Source organism: Pezoporus occidentalis, unplaced genomic scaffold, assembly GCF_034315485.1.
Source record: "Pezoporus occidentalis ecotype Australia unplaced genomic scaffold, CSIRO_AGI_Poc_V1 ctg35, whole genome shotgun sequence".
NCBI lineage: Eukaryota > Metazoa > Chordata > Aves > Psittaciformes > Psittacidae > Pezoporus > Pezoporus occidentalis.
The window spans coordinates 5,402,103-5,418,141 of NW_026915483.1; positions in this window are offsets into that span (position 1 = coordinate 5,402,103).

Here is a 16,039-nt window from a genome sequence, read left to right on the forward strand (position 1 = left end):
GCAAAGATGCACTGAAACAACATGGGCATGCCACTATCATGGACAAGTTGGGAAGTGTCACTTGCACCCTGATCATTCTTTCCTTGACATCAGCTCAACACCAGAAGGCAAGAAAAACATTCAGGTTCTGCAATTAAGTCATTCTCCCTCCTCTTGATGGCTTACCAGCTGTAACAGGTACCTCAGGGTGCTGAGGGCTGAGCTAGCCTTGTGCCAGCACCGCAGGATGCTTTACATGGGCTAGACTCCCAAAAATCAGATCCTTCCACTGACTTCAGTGAAGTCAATGTACAAGAGAAGCCTCCGGCCAAACCTCTCCAAACCCACCAAGCATTGGCTGGCAAGGAAAGCTCAAGTCAGCAGATCTGCTCCCATTCCTGAGAGATCAACCTTGTAAGTTCGTGCACATTGAGGAGCGGTAACATCGATGCCACTTCTGAGACAGATTTAAGGTTGGCATTGGGCCCAGGGATTTTGCAATTCTTTTCTGTTCTGTACAAAGTACTGCCTTGAAACATGTTCCCTCAATAGATATTTACATTTTGTTCTTATTCCAACATTAAGTACAACTACTTTGCAAGGAATACATCCCCCACTCTGCTTCCTACCATCTTTCCTCTTCCTGCATGCACAGTCCCCACATTACTCAGAGCTCTGGGTAAAGCTCTTTTCCATGCTAAATATGCATCCAACCACTGTTAATGAGCTTTGGCCAGCTCGCAAGGAGTTTTGACAGGCCTGTTGAAATGGTGCCAAGCAGAGATGAATGTTTGGCTTGGACCAGCACAATGCTCTGTTTGTCTCATTGTTGCATTGGAAGTGTTAGCAAACTAATGTGACAGGATGGAGACGCATACAACTGAAAAATGACTGAAAATGTAATTCCATGTCAGCAGTGACTCCTGAAGGATTACTTGTCTCCAGTGACTTTCAGGGAACTTTTCTTTACAGACTCAATATAAAGACAGGTCTGTGTGCTTGGGGAAAGTGATCAATTAGTTTTAAACCTAGATGTGAGGAGCTGCACTCTGCTCTCACTTCCTAAGATTTACTTTTCAATCAACAAGGAATTCTACCACAATTAGTTTTATTTTTTTCCCTTTCCAAAAACCCATGTATTTGGCTGCTTGCACAGCCCTATAAGGGCTTGAACTCTGCTCCCTGTAGTGTGGATGGACTCCAGCAAACCCTGTAAGTGGGGACCCTCTAAGTCTGCAGGTATAGGAACTGAAGGATGAGGCAAATGATGTTCAACCCCAACCAGTACCAGCATTTCAAAAGCAGAGTGATGGATGATTCACCATGGACTATTATAGAGTTAGGCAGAGTATAAGGAGTGAAGAATAATCCATACCACATACCTTTTCACCTTCTGGCACTCTACTGTGTAGATACCTATAAGGCTGGAGACTAAACCACTATGTTTAGTAGCCCTTTGGGGATCTAGCCCTTTATTTTTTCTTCTGGGGTCTTTTTTTTTGTTTGTTAGCTTTGGATCTGATCTTCATTCTTCTTTCTGCAGCGACATTATCCCCTTCACATCATATGAAGAATTTTATCTTTAAAAAAGCAAAAGCAGAGTTATAATCAGACTCACATTGTTCTTTCCCATTAGAAAGCCAGGGTCACACAGGAATCCATTTAAACTTACCTCATCCTCTTTGTCCTTTGTCCTAAACTTACTTTGTCCTCTCCAGACTGTGGGCTTCCCAAGTCAGCGCTGGGCTTGTATGTTTAGCTGTACGCTGGTCTTTTGGTTATAGAACAGATATAGGAGTCTGTTGACCAACAGCAAACACCTGCGGAGCTGCACGTATCCGGCAGCTTCACCCACTTACAAGATACACTTCGTTTTTGTTACACAATAAAATGATTTTTCTTAAGTGTTTGCATTAAATATATTTGCAGAAATGTGACCTTAATGGCAGGGCCCCAATTCCCCACCTAGAAAACATCTCTCCCATCCTTCAGGCTGTCAAGTTTTGGTTCACATGATAATAGGGCAGGGAGGGTTTGTTGGCTTTTCAACAGACATGTAGACTTCTAGAGATGCAGATATAAACTTAGGGAGACTTAAAAAGGTACCTAACTCCTACTGAAAGTCAAAAGGAGCTAAGAATCTTATTCAGGCTTCTTTGTAAATCCTAAAAAAGAAATTTGTCCACTGCTTTTGAGTCTTATAAACCTCTGTAAACCTGGACCATGGCTGTAGATTATGTTGTTAATGTGTAATAAAGGTGGATACCACCCCCAGAATTACAAATTCTATATGCTGAAGAAATACTCAGCTTCAATGCACATTTTATAGTTTGCTTCTTTTGTTTATATAGCTAGCATTGCACTGATACTATAGCTGTTTAGCTAAAGTCAATGTACTGGAGGCAGAAAAGAGATAAACCGTGAACATTTATAGTATTCATATATGTATATATATAAAGTCTATATTATTGGTGCAATAGTATAAAAACCAAAGCTCATTATGAAAATCATGTAAAATACTCTGTAGCTAAAGCCTGGCTTTGCAAGTTGTTTTATATCTGTGTTTTCACCTGCTTGCATGTCAGAAAGAGACAAGCTGATGCTAAATACATCCAGTTTGTTGAGGTTTCATTTGGCTCTTCATGTCACTGAAAGATTTACCAAAAACTTGAGTCTTATCTTGTCAGGGGTTATTATTTTCTTATTCACATGACAGTTTACTAGGAACAGAAAGTGTAAGTATGTATTTCACTCAGGCAAATGGCTAGGATCCTTGTCCAAAGCTCTCAGAGGGACTGACAGGGTCAGCAGGTTGTCATTTGAAGGATTCCATGTGCAGATGTTATCAGCTGCATCTCTTTGGGTATGATGACTTGATTGCTGCACGTTCTGCTCATGCAGGGACCAGCACAAAGGGGATCCACTATAACCCCACCAGAAAGGACTACAAACTTGGCAAAACATTCTGTGAAAAGTCTTGTTTCCATTTTGCAAACCTCTGGTCCACTTATGTGGAGCTTTTCCATGCTGTCCTAATGAAAACTGGTTCCCAGGAGCCACGTGTTGCTGCTGAAATCTGGGGCTTTGGTAAACATAGGAAGAAATTGATATTGCATGAAAAAGATAGTGATGGAAAATGTTAACAACACTGATTGTTTAGGCTTTCTTCCCCTTTTCAAAATGAAACACTTTTTAAATCAGACTTTTTTCACTGGGATCTTTGTGAGCACGTTTTTTCACCTGGTTCCAATCAGACACTCTTGCAACACAAACAAAGAGCAAGAGCATCCTGCAAGGGAGCAGGCGAGAGCAGGCTCCCAGCGCAGCAAGTCTTGCTTGTCCCAAATTCCCCACCAAATCCTGTGGCTTATCACAAAGGAGCCCAGAATAAACATGACTCAATACACAGCATAAACTTTCCAAGGCACAGAGCAGCTTGGAGGAGTGGTAACAAAAGGCCTCCCCTCCAGAGTGGTGGTTTGGTGGCTGGAAGGCAGCGAAACCTCTTTCTCCCTGCTGATGGTTTACCGGATTTACACCAAACAAGATGGCAATGGAGGTCCAGTCCTGCTGAAGAAATGTCTCCTTCAGAAGAAGCTCAGAAAATACAATTGAAGCATAGCACTGGGAGGTCTGAGCAGGGATGAAGAGCACCAGCAATACCCCTGAACCATCAGGGGATTTGTTGAAACGTGGAGGTGACCCAGCCAGAAGGACTGTAGTACAAGCTGTGGAGAAGAGCAAAGCAACCATCCGTGGAGCAGTGCCACCCATGGGGATGGGCACTGGGCTGCCTCTGCCTGTCCCACTGCAGATCTCCATGCCCCAGCTGCCGAACACCCACCCCTGCTGCACCCCTCTGCAGCTCCTCAAAGGGAGGGGGCATGAAAACAAACCCTGAAAGTCCAATATCCATCAATGGTAAAACCCCCAAACCCCTCCTGGCATAGTCCATGACCAGGGGAAGCCTGAATCCATGGAGGGAAAGAGCAAAGTTTAGGTAAACTTTGTCCCTCCCAGCTGCGTTGAATTCCAGCACTTGGGACCCCAGACACCATTCCTGTGCAGCTCTGCTGTCCTCTCCATCAGCTTATCAAACTCTGTCTTGAAACAGTCTTGGCCTTGAACAGATTTGTTGAACAGCCTCATATGAAGATCAAGGAATAAAGATGAGGAAAGGCAAAATTAGATTAATGGTGTAGATAGTGTTTGAGTATAACTAATGCCAGATAGCCAGAGGGCAACATGTCAACAATTTAATAGGGCACAAGGTAAAATAATGTTTTCAAAACAAGCACTTCATTGGTTGCTTCCCCTTTGAATCAGATAAAGTGTATCACTACAGAGAGATTTGCTTTGATCTGTTCCGCACCAGAAGGTCAAGGGTGTCTATTCAGAGCTTGTGAGTAATAAGAATTAAATGACTTAGATCACTGGATACGTCTCTGAGCTCTCAGCATCCCCCAGATGTGGGGCCAGCTCTGGGGCAGGGAGCTGAGCCTGTGTCCCCATCTGGCAGCTGAACGGGGTGCTGGCTCTGAGCCTGGGCTGCTTGTGCCACCCCCAGAGCTCCCACAGGAGCACCTTTTGCTGCTCATTGAGAGTCACACATGAGTGGCAGCTCAGGAACAGCGCTGTCTGGCAGAGACATCAACCCCAGCTCACCTACACACTCCCATCAGTTTAAGCTAATGAGCAGGAAGGTGTATGAACCTGTCACGACATCCCTCAGGGCTGAGGAGGGATCTGAACCTCAGGTTTTCTGCACCGACGTTTGTGCAGAAAGCATTTCTAATCCTGGGAAGCCAAGGCAGCACCTACCTCCATGAAGGATTTATCCTGCACAAATTCATTCACATTTAGTTCTAGGCATAACCAGGTATTTATGAAACCTCATCACTGTGAGGATGATTTAACCTGAAAGCAGTTTTCCCACTCATTCTGCTGGTAACAAGCCCAAGCTCTGCCATTCCAATGGGTGAGAAAGATGCTTGTGGGGCACAGCACTCCCCTCCCTTGCAAAAGGAAAGACAAGGTGGGAGATGGAGGTAAATCCTAAGAGGAAAGATTAAAACAGAGCATCACATGTGTTTCTCATGGTTGCAGTACACAGCACTGCAGCATGCCATGGTATTTCACTGCCTATCTCTGCTCTTCCAACTGTAACATTTCAGTAGAGGATTAGCCCATCCAGCGCACACCTGGCAAAGGAGATGCCACACAAATCACCTCCAGAAGGTCCACACACAGAAGATGCCATCTCCCAACGCAGGAGACGATGGCATCAGGCTTGTTCTTGGTAGGGGCACTGTGCAGTAGTCTCAGCACTCTCCCAAAGCAAGGGTATGGAACTTAAGAGCAAGATCAGGTTAAGAGCAAGAGTGGGTTAAGAACCCTTGCAAGCACCACCCGCATGAACACGCACAGCTACACAGGAGTGCTGCAAGAACCCTGTGCACCTCATGCACTGTGCTGCTGGGGCTGCAGCAGCTGCCAGAGCATCACAGGGGCCTCAGGGGACTGCCTGGGAATGAAGGCAATAATAGGGCTCGTTTATCTTCGGGCTGTCACCCTGATAGCACACTGCTGGTGTGGCACTCACACCCGCTGTGTAGCTGCTGTGCTCACTGGCTGCTGGTACCCAATGGGAAAGAGCAGCTGGCACAGGGTCCCTCTGCACGGTTCCCTGTGGATCGAATGGCTCTTGAGGAATTGTAACCTTGCCTCACTTCAAAATGTTGGCAGCTTTTTGTCACTTTATGTTTTTTTTATGTTTTTATGCTCCTGAAGAGAGAAACAGGTTCTATGTATTCCTGTTGAGGAGACACCCTTCACCAACTCACAGGCATTTCTTCTCATTCACTACTAATTTACCTCAGACACACAGTTAGCCATCTCTTTGGGCATGCAGGATTGCTCTCCTATCGCACACTCAGCTTTCCCTTCCAAATTGCCTGGCAGTCATCCCAAATGATCTACCTGCTACAGCCAGTGCTCCTGCATCCCTTTGGTGCTCAACAGAGGCTTCTCCCAGGAACCAGCTGTCCCACATCATCTCCCAAAAGTCCAGGGCTTTGTCTGGCATTTGCCTGGGCAAATGGAGCCATGGCTGGGACGAACCTTCACTCACTCATGATGCTCCTCCAGGAGCTTGTCAAAGCGACAGGTTTTGCATCTGTTAATCAGCTCCTCTGTCTCCAACGGGCACTGAGGAGCACTTTGCTCTCGCAGGCTGTCACATCTCAATTAGCTCTGTACCTCTGGTTGGGGAGTATGTGATAAGAGGTCACAGGGTCTCCACAGCCTTGTAGCTTTAGCATGGAAAGGTTAATACCTCTGCAGCGCCCAGAGCCACCCCTTCCCTGCAAGTGACTGGCCCTAGATCAGGGATATGGAGCACAAGGACCCCTAAGAGGAAGGCAGAGGCCTCTCCTCATCATGATCACCCAATCAGAAAGGCAGTTTGAGAGAGGCAACACTCAGCAGAGACCTGCTTGGACCATGTTTAACAACAGCCCTTAACTGCAGCCGTGTTAATGATGCTGAAGACAGGCAGGTCTAAACCTTGCTCCTCCACAGACTTTAGTGTTTTCTGCAGAGCTGCCTGACAAAGAGCCCCTACTCTAGAGACCAGCATTTAAAAGAAAAGCAAATAGCACAAGGACCTATAAATTCTCCACCTCCCACTGCTGGAGCAGCCCCAATTGCTCATCCAGCAGCAGCTTGATTCAGCTCTCTGCTCATCCCTCCTGCAGCCCAGGCAAAGAGAGAGCAATGTGCTACCCTTCCTCACCCCTGCCTTCCTGCCCAGCAAAAATGGGGCTGCATCCTATCCACTCTGCAGCGCTCAACACAGAAGCGTACCTGTGGCATAGGTGTTGTTTGTAGTGTTCTGGGGTATCCTTTAACAGTTCAGCTTTTGATGCACAGTGTTTGGTGCAAGTGGTTTGCAAAGGTGGAAGTTGAGTGGCTCAACAAGCCAAGCAGGCCTACCAGTGGCTACGGGCTTGGCTTGGCTGCACTGGGGAGGAGCCATCACTGTATTGGCAGGAGCCCGTGACGAGGTGCATTGCAGGGTGTGCGAAGCACCAGTATGAGACCACTTTCAGTGAGGCATCTGCCAGAGGTGCCACATTTTACATCGCATGTGCTGGCACAGACCAGACAGGACAGGACTAAGCCAAATGCCCACATCCACCCCATGCCAGCGAGGACAGGACAGGTCCCATCCGCACCCACCTCACCCCAAGGTGCATGGTACAAGGGAGAAGAGCCAGGGCAGCTTTTTTCCTCCCACAAAGCAGCCAAGGAGCAGATGGAGGGGAAAATCCCTCCTCTCAATTCCTGCTAGACTAACATTTTACCTGTGAAATTGAGGTAGGAGGCTTCTAAATGACTTGTAGGTGGATCTGGTTCTAGAAACATTTCTGGTTTGCAACAAGTCTTTGCTGCTTGAAAGAGGTGGATGTAACAGCAAACAAGGAAATGGTTAACTGCAGCCTTGGGTTTGTGCTTGCTTTCCTCAAGCTGGTGAAATGCAGAGATTCAGGGCACACAGTCACAAATTAACCATTAAAGCAAATGCCCCTTTCATGTGTTTCAAGGGTGGGTTTTCTTTAAAGCTTTCATCCTGGCAGAGATGTTTGAGGCGCTAAAAATAGGCAGCAAAGTCACGTGCAAACCTCCGGATGTGAGAAATCACATAAAAGATACGAGCGCGAGTCCCTGTTTCCTTGGAAATAATAGTAGTAGTAGTTCTTGAACATGAGGTTGTACTGGTGAGATCTGAAACTGGCTTGCTGTTCTCTGCAGCCCTCTGTGAGCAGCCAGGGCAGGGTAAAACCCAGGTACCAAGAGAATAAACTGCTCTGGTGCACAGCATTGTGCAAGAAAAACCCTCCCTTGTGGAGGTTTGGAGATTGAGATGATGCCAGAGGTTTCCATATATGCAGGATCAGCCCTGGAGCTACTGCACAGAGAGGATGGGATGCTCGGGCAGAGAGGATGGCACAAAACCCTCCAGACCTCTGGAGAAAGGTGAAATTTTGATGGAAGGTTTCACTTTGGGATGAACCCAAAGGAAATCCCTCAATCCCTGCACCCTGTAACTTCAGGTCTGGACTTAAACTCAGATCTTTGGCTGGCGCTGGATGAAAGGGCTGGATCCAGGCCTGGGGCTTGGACACCTCTGGGGAGATTTCGGATGCAGAGCAAAGCCTGTGGCACGAGCCATCCCTGGTGGGAGTGTGAGCTCAGTGACAGCAGTAAAGGGCACTCACCCATCCGCACGGAAAGTGCTTATAGTTAAAATTTAACATCCCCAGGCTGAGCACTTGAAGTCATTGAACACACTTAACTCCAGCTGATCCCCGGGGGCATGGGCGATGCGGAGCAGCGTTAAGAGGAACACGGGACCTGCAAGGTGAGACAGCTGGTTCCCTGCAGCCACCTCCAGTCATAAGGAGCTGCCTCCCAGGGTACAGCAGTGCCATCGCAGCAAACTACGGCTCCAGATCCTGAACTCATGGTGCCTCCTGCTCCGTATTCCCTTCCTACATTGCCAGTTGAGCCGTACACTACCTCCTATAAATCCTTACTAAATGAGCACAGGCATTTAATTGATTTCAGAAAGACTTACTGCTTTGCCTGTAGAGATTCTGCATGGGAAGCATGGGTCAAGGCCATTATTCAGATCCCAAAGCCAAATGCTCAAATGCTCACCAGTCAGTAAATGCCAGAATTAAGGTTTCATAATCTGTCCTGCTGAGTCAAAACTTTGTGCTACAAGACAGAAGTACTTAAATTATCCACCTAATCAGTTCCCAATGCAAAGCTTGTTATTGGGCATCACTGTTACTCACCTATAGACACAAGAGCATATATGGCTAAAATCCTTTCACTGATGCAATTGCAAAAGAGCCAGTAGACAGCTGCCAAATTTTTCAGCTGGAAATTTTGCTCCCCTGGGCCAGAAAAATGTCAGTCTCTCCCTCACTCCTCCTCTCTTTTCCTGTTGCTGCCATCACAGCCATCATCACATCTCCCATTCCTTTACCAGAAAACAAGGACAAAAGAAAGATGAGCAGGGAAGGGCCCAGCCATGCATCCACTATGGGTTTCACATGAGGATCCATACCTGCAGGACTGTGGATCCATCATACCTGAATTTCAGTTGGCCAGACACCCACCCTTACTAACATCTAAGGTTATTCCTTTGAATGCCCATGCAGGCAGCACCCAGCACTGAGCAGGGATGGCAGACAGGATGCTGTAGAATCCTCTCACCTGAATTCTATAGCTCCTCATAAAGACCTCAAAATCAGCCACGAGCACTGAAATAATCATCAAGCCTGATGCTCCAGCGGCCCACCCCAGCCTGTCTGTCTCTCTGTTTGCCAGATGCCTACGTGAGGTTTTGTTCTGGATGACCAGAAACCAAATTAGGCTGCATCCAAAGAGACAGAGCAACGTTGCTAGGCAATTACGTCTGGCTCAAAGAAGCTGACAGTCACAGTGAGTTACTGATCTGTGCAGGATGTGGCAATAAGGTTATCTAATTCTGCATATGCGACTTGTGCGTGTTTGTGCTAAATACGACTCCAGCCTTTCAGGTCAAGAAGACTTCACTTCAGCTCAACTTTAAAACCGATGGAGGCTGGGGGTGGGATGGGGATGCCGGCAAGGCCATTGAGCAGCGCCCACAAGGAGAAACCAATTGTAAAACAACAAAGGCTCCAAAACCAGATATCAGTCCTGGGTTAAAAAAAGAAAGATAGAAAAAAAGGACCTCCACCTTTGATGTAAGGTGAATTGTTTTTCTGGCAGGGAAAATGGCTTTTCTTCCACCCGGGGCAGTGTTATTTGAACACTTCACTCTGCCTAACAGCAGATACCACCCATGACCTACGATGGGCTGTTGTGGTGCTCCTAACGGCTGGTCATCCTCACCTGGCTGCACTAATGCTGCAGCTCATGGTGGCAGGACAGCCACGTCCCTGTCCCCAGCACTGTGGGCAGGCACTGGGAGATGCTACCGGTTAATTAGCACTTACTCATTAGGGCTAGTGCCAGAGGCATTTGTGGAGAACAGCAAGGAAATGAATGCGACTGCAGGAGCAGTCAGGGCTGGAAGGGAAGAAGGCAGGAGGGGACCCAGCTGGGGGATTTCAGCTGGGATTCAGGGAGCACCCCTTTGAATTCTGCCTTTTGCTAATAAAACAATACTATCCAAACAACTGAACCTTGAGGCTTTGACAAACACACTTGTTTTAGATCAGGCTACACAAAACTTCACCCTTGAATCCAGCTGGTACCAGGCACAGAAGCCAAGCAGAAGGCAGCTGTTAGGGGAGACAACTGAGTAAAGGGCATTAAAATGAACCCTTTGTCAAGCTGTGATGCAGCGAAACCTCGAGCACAAGCTTACCTGCAGGCATGCAAACTGCCTTGGTTTCAGCGGCAGGGCTGGTGTTTTCAATCCCCTGCGGACTATGGAGACATGGATTCCACGGGCTGGGGATGAATCAGGACTTGATTTGCCCTTACCACAACTATTGGTGTGTGATTTCAGAGCTGAGGCTGCTAACAGCCACTTATGGTGATGGGACTGAAGCAAGCAGCCTCAGCTCTGAAATCACACACCAATAGTTGTGGTAAGGGCAAATCAAGTCCTGATTCATCATATCCCACTCTATGGGGCACATGCAACTTCCTCAGAGACCCCAGCTGAAAAGGCAGGAAAATATGCATGTACACATATATATTTTAAACAACACACCTCATTTCATGCACTTTTTGGGTGGAGAAATTTGGACACCAATACCTAGGAGAAAAAGAGGCAAAGCACTGCCTTTGCACCATCTGAAAGGATAAAACATGTTCCTTTGCCAAGACAGCCTAAGACCAAGCTCTCCAGCACCCCACCAGCAAAGCAAGCATGTCCATACAGCACTAAAGCAGTCGTGAGAGCTTTCTGCTCCAAACCTCAGGCTGAACGACAGAGACCTCCAACTGCTGAGGAAGCAGGAATGTGCTGCTCGCTGCCTTGCAGGATCTTGGCTTATAACAGCAATTGGCGCAGAGTCATCCTTATCAGCTAGCACATTAATCTTAATTAACGGATCGACAGCAACAGTTCCTCCCTAAGGCTCCCCTGAGCATTCACAGCCTTTGCTGTGCTGCTGCTCCAGGATTAGCGCTGTTCCCACAGTGGGGAAAGAGGCCAAATCCTGCATAGAACTGGGGCAGCTCCACTGGCTCCAGCCCTCCAACCACCCTCCCAAGAGGCCTGGCTGTACCCAGATGGGAGCCTAGAAGCATGTCCCGTTGTAGCTGGGACCAGAACCAGGACATTCCCTCTATCCCAGTGCCACAGGTCCTGGTTTTGGCTGTGATGCAGGGGATCCACTGTCCACACACTGCCCCACCTCCTGTGCCAGGGACAGATCCCAGGGAGGAAGGGTTTACCCATGTTTGTGTGTTTCTTGAAATGAAGATTTTTTAATTGTTTTCAAAAGAGCAAAACCAAACTAGATGATCTGTGAAGATGCAGTAAGAGCACCCTAAATCAAACTCAAACAGCATGGCTCCTCTTGCCTTCTGCTCTCTGCTGCTTTCAGGGCTGGAAAATCAGTGCTGACTGTCCCGGGATCGATTCACACTTGTGCCTAGAGCTCATCATCTCATCACACATGAATAGCACTAATGGCTGAGAGCTCCAGAGAGGGGGGACCCAGGCTTGCATGGGACCATGGATCCCACATCCCTGCCAGCAGCTGGAGTCAGGGGGTACGTGTGGTCCCCTGAGCTGGGGCCACAGGGCAGCGCAGCTCCATGAAAGCCTAAGTCCAAATGGACAAAGGATCTAACTGGCTGCATACAAGTGAAAAGAAGCAATGAAATGGTTGAGGCTGTGTTGCAGGTGAGAAAAGTTAACAACCCCTAGCTGCTACAGTGTGAGTTTAGGGCACAGTCGCTCTTCCCAAGTAATTAAAAGGCATGGGGACAGCATCTATTATACCTTGTCTGAGGAGTGCGAGGTCAGATGCAAAGCCAGGAGAGCTCAGACCTGTCAGTGCTCAGAAAAGAATGTTATTTTCACTGGGAAAACAAACCCATAGAAGAGAACCATAAAAAACTCCAGTTCCCTTGTCCAGATCAGCAAACCCCATCAGCTCTGCCCAGACTGGCACCATAGCTGAAAGAAGTGGTAAAGCAGCACATTTCCTGAAGCAGCAGGAAAAGTTACCCCCATTTTCCAAAGGCTGGGCCCCAGCTGCCTGGGGTTGGATGCTGGCACACACGGCCACAGCAGTGACCTTGGAGGACCAAAATCATGACTGTAGCCATCAGCAGACTGAGCCTCCTCAATAAACACTGTTAATTTACTAACGAAGGTGTTCCCATTGCCCTCCCTTTGGCTTTCACTTCATTAAACCCTTGTTTGTGGCAGTGGCCTGGACTGGGGACGTGTTGCTTACCAAGGGCACCCAGAGGGTTAATTCTGCCTCCTTGCTTCTGGGCATGGGACTGGTGCCAAGCCTGGGGTGTCCTGAGTATGTCCCATGTAAGCGGCCAGGGTTGCTCACAACACTGGGAGTTAGGCAAGGCTATGGAGACACAGGCAGAGGAGGCAGTTTCATTGGAAGGTAACTCAGACCTTGCCATACTGCTTTCAACTCCTCATTATTCCCCTTTTCTTCTTGGCAGCCCAAGGCAGGGCTGAGAAACCGGAGCCAGAAGCACACTTTATGGCACACTGCTTTGGCTCAACACTCAAAACACAGACAGAAGGTACAACATGGGGGCAGAGACTCCAGACTTGCAGCACGGTTCCTGTGGGTTAGGAGAGGATAAACCAAGAGGGTTAAGTTGTAGGCTTAGACCCAAGATTAAGTTACATCATCAAAATGAGCTGGCATGGACAAGTGGAGTTGCGGAGCCCCCCTCTGCCCAGTGCAAACTGGTGGTGACGGGCAACAATGTGCTCCTGCATCCCCGTGGCAGGCTGGGAGCACAGCCCTGACTGCCTTCTGCACCCAAGTCCTTGAACAAGGAAGCCTTTGTAGTTCACTTACACCCATTGTTATACTAAATAAACACGCATTAACTCTTATGACAATTTCACAGCCAAACAAGGATTTCATTTTCTTAAAGCCACAATGTCACAGCACAGCTGCGATCCTGAACTTCAGCTTCTCTGCTGGCACAGATGCCACCAGAAAACAGCCTGCTTTTCAGAAGTGCCTTTCAAGGGGTGCTCAGTGTTTGCAAAAGTTAGACCATCCCATCAGAGCAATGAGGTTAACTGCAGGCATTGACTTCGGAAAGCACTGACCTAAGAGGTTTTCCAACATAGTGGGGAGAAAGCAACCCAGCTCAGCTGAAACACCAAGGCTTTAAAAATTAGTTGCTGTTCATGTGCAGTAGCTCTTGGTATTGAAAACACTGTAAAAGTTTTACTGTGCTGACTTAGGGTGCATGTAAAGAACCTAGCTTGTCTTGACAGACCATAAAGGAACTTTTATGACCTATTGGGTCAATGATTTGCAAAGACGGATTTATGCCACCGTCCATGCTGGGATGCCCTGCTGGAGGAGGAACACACCAAAATAGGGTAAAGGCCTGAGAGGAGGACCCTCTATGGTCTGGCTGGGTAAACAACGTGTATATCCAGCGTGACTATGTGTATCAGCATACCTGTTTGTTATACAGGCTGTGTTAACTCAGAAGGGCACGGGATTATGTGCTGAGTGGATTTAACTGATTGACCTTTATTATTTTGGGGTCACTAGCAAAGCTTTAGAAGATAAGAAAAAACAACTTACCCATGCATCAGCTCAGTTCTCCCTCAGGGCTATAGCTTTGGAAACCCAGGCTGAATTCCTGGTGTTGCAATTGCTTTATCTCCCATTGCAAGATGTCAGGAAAACATTGGCTTCACTGGTCCAAGGTTCAGTCTCAACACACTCCTGGAGCAATTAAAGGAAGACGAGGCCCTGACTCAGTGAAATAATATCATCTTGGAATGATGCCACAAGGTCTGGTCAGGACAGATGAAATGATGCAAAGGGAAACCCTGCCATGCCAGCAGCCTCATATCAACGTCAGGGCTCATTTACCTTTATAGAGCACCAGCATCCATGGATGCTCACAAAGACAGTACGCGGCAGCTACGAGCAAAGTGATACTGAAATCCAAATACATAGTCAAACTCCAGCCTTAGCGACTGGTGAGGGGCCTGCCAAGGTGACCAAAGCTGCCCTGGAAAAGGGATTAAACACCCAGACTAACCTCCTGGAGCATGGATGGCCACACAGCCACTGCTCTCCCTACCTAGCACAGCTCGTGTCACCCCTGGTCCCCTCTGTGGTTTTCACCTGACCCTCAGTGTCCCACATTCATCACTGGTATTGGAGCCATCCCCAGGGATGGGCAGTAACCAGGGCAGGGACACAGCAACTGACCCCGTCCCTGCCCTGGGCTGTCCTGCACAGAGTGCACTCAGCCCCTGCCAGCGATCCCTCAGGGCAGCCAAGGAGGGAGCAAAACGATGCCCCACAGATGCAGACCCTTGAGGAGCTGCGCTCCAGAGCCTGGTGCCTGCAGGAGGGAGACGGCAGCCTGGGAAGATCAAACACTTCAAACGTTGCTCTCCGGAGCACCGGTGTGGGCTGAAAGGAAATCTGTAAGTGCCGGAGGCTGGAGAGCTCTTCCCGCCAGGCTCTCACAGCCCTCCCTGAGGCAATGTCTGCAGGGTCTCTGAGGATGAGGAGCTCCTTCAGCCTCAGCTCACCGAGGTGCGTGCTGCCGTGGGGATGCTCATGGTCAAACATATAACACTGATCAGGGCCCCTCAAGCATCCCCAAGGAGCAGCACTCCTCCTCCTCCAGCTCCCACCCCCAGCCACACAGGCAGCATCATTGGCACCGGGGTGGCTGCACTCTGCAGACTTTCTTCCCCCCCGAGCCCTTTTCCTTCAGTCCTCAACATCCAGATGGATCAAACCAGCAACCAACTGAAATGGTTTCTTTGGCAACAATAATGAAAGATCAGAAAAAATTTTGCTTTCTGTCTCATGCGACTTCAGCAGCCCAGGTAACACAGACCGGGGAGCGGAGAAACTGCAAGCATCTGCCTTGAATTACTGCCTGTGATAGGAATCAGACATGCACTCCAGCGTGTCTGCTGCACGTTTATTTATTTATTTGGGGGCTGATTGATTTAAAGACTCCCTATTGCCCGAGCAGCAGCATGACACAATAATTCACTTGATCTCTGATTTATATTTCATGTTCAAGCAGGATGCTTCTGCCCAGCACAAAAAGAAGCTGTATATGGCAATACCATGCTCAGCAGCTTCAGGGAACCTGGGCATGTACAGAAGTAAAAAGCAAGGCTGCAGAAGGGAGTAAGCACAAGATAAAAGCCCTGTTAACCCTGCATGGCCAGGTTCACAAACTACAAGAGAGACTCATGGATCCCGGTCCCTATTTCTGCACTCTCACGATGCTCAGTCCCAGGTTGTGTTTTCCAGCCAGGGTCCATCCCACCTCATCTTCTGCCCAAACCACTCCCCTCATCCCGTGGCTCCAGCAGTGATGCAGGGGACAGCTATGTCCAGCCCTGAGCTCTCCAGCATTTTTGGGGTGTTATGCTGGAAGGCTTCAAGCAGGAGAGCACAAAAGAGCTAAGGTATCCCTACAACACCCACACTTCCGGCCCTGGTGCACCATAGGTCTCCAATTTGACTCTATGCTAACTATCCCAGCAGCTGGCTGCAGCCAGTGAGGTCCCTCTGCACTTCTGTCTCCCACAAAGAAAGGGATCAAAGCACTCCCCACCACACTGCAAAGGCGAGCAGGGTCCTGGGAAGGGCAATAGAAGAGGATGCTGGGGGTGAGCATCAACCAGAGATCTTCCATCTCCTCTCTGCCAGCATCACCCTTACCCTGTAGCCCCCCTCTGGGTACCTGTGGCTCCAAGCAGAGAGACAGGAGCCCATCAACCCCACAAGAGAAAGGGCCAGCAGTGACCCCCTACCATGCTGCATCACCCACA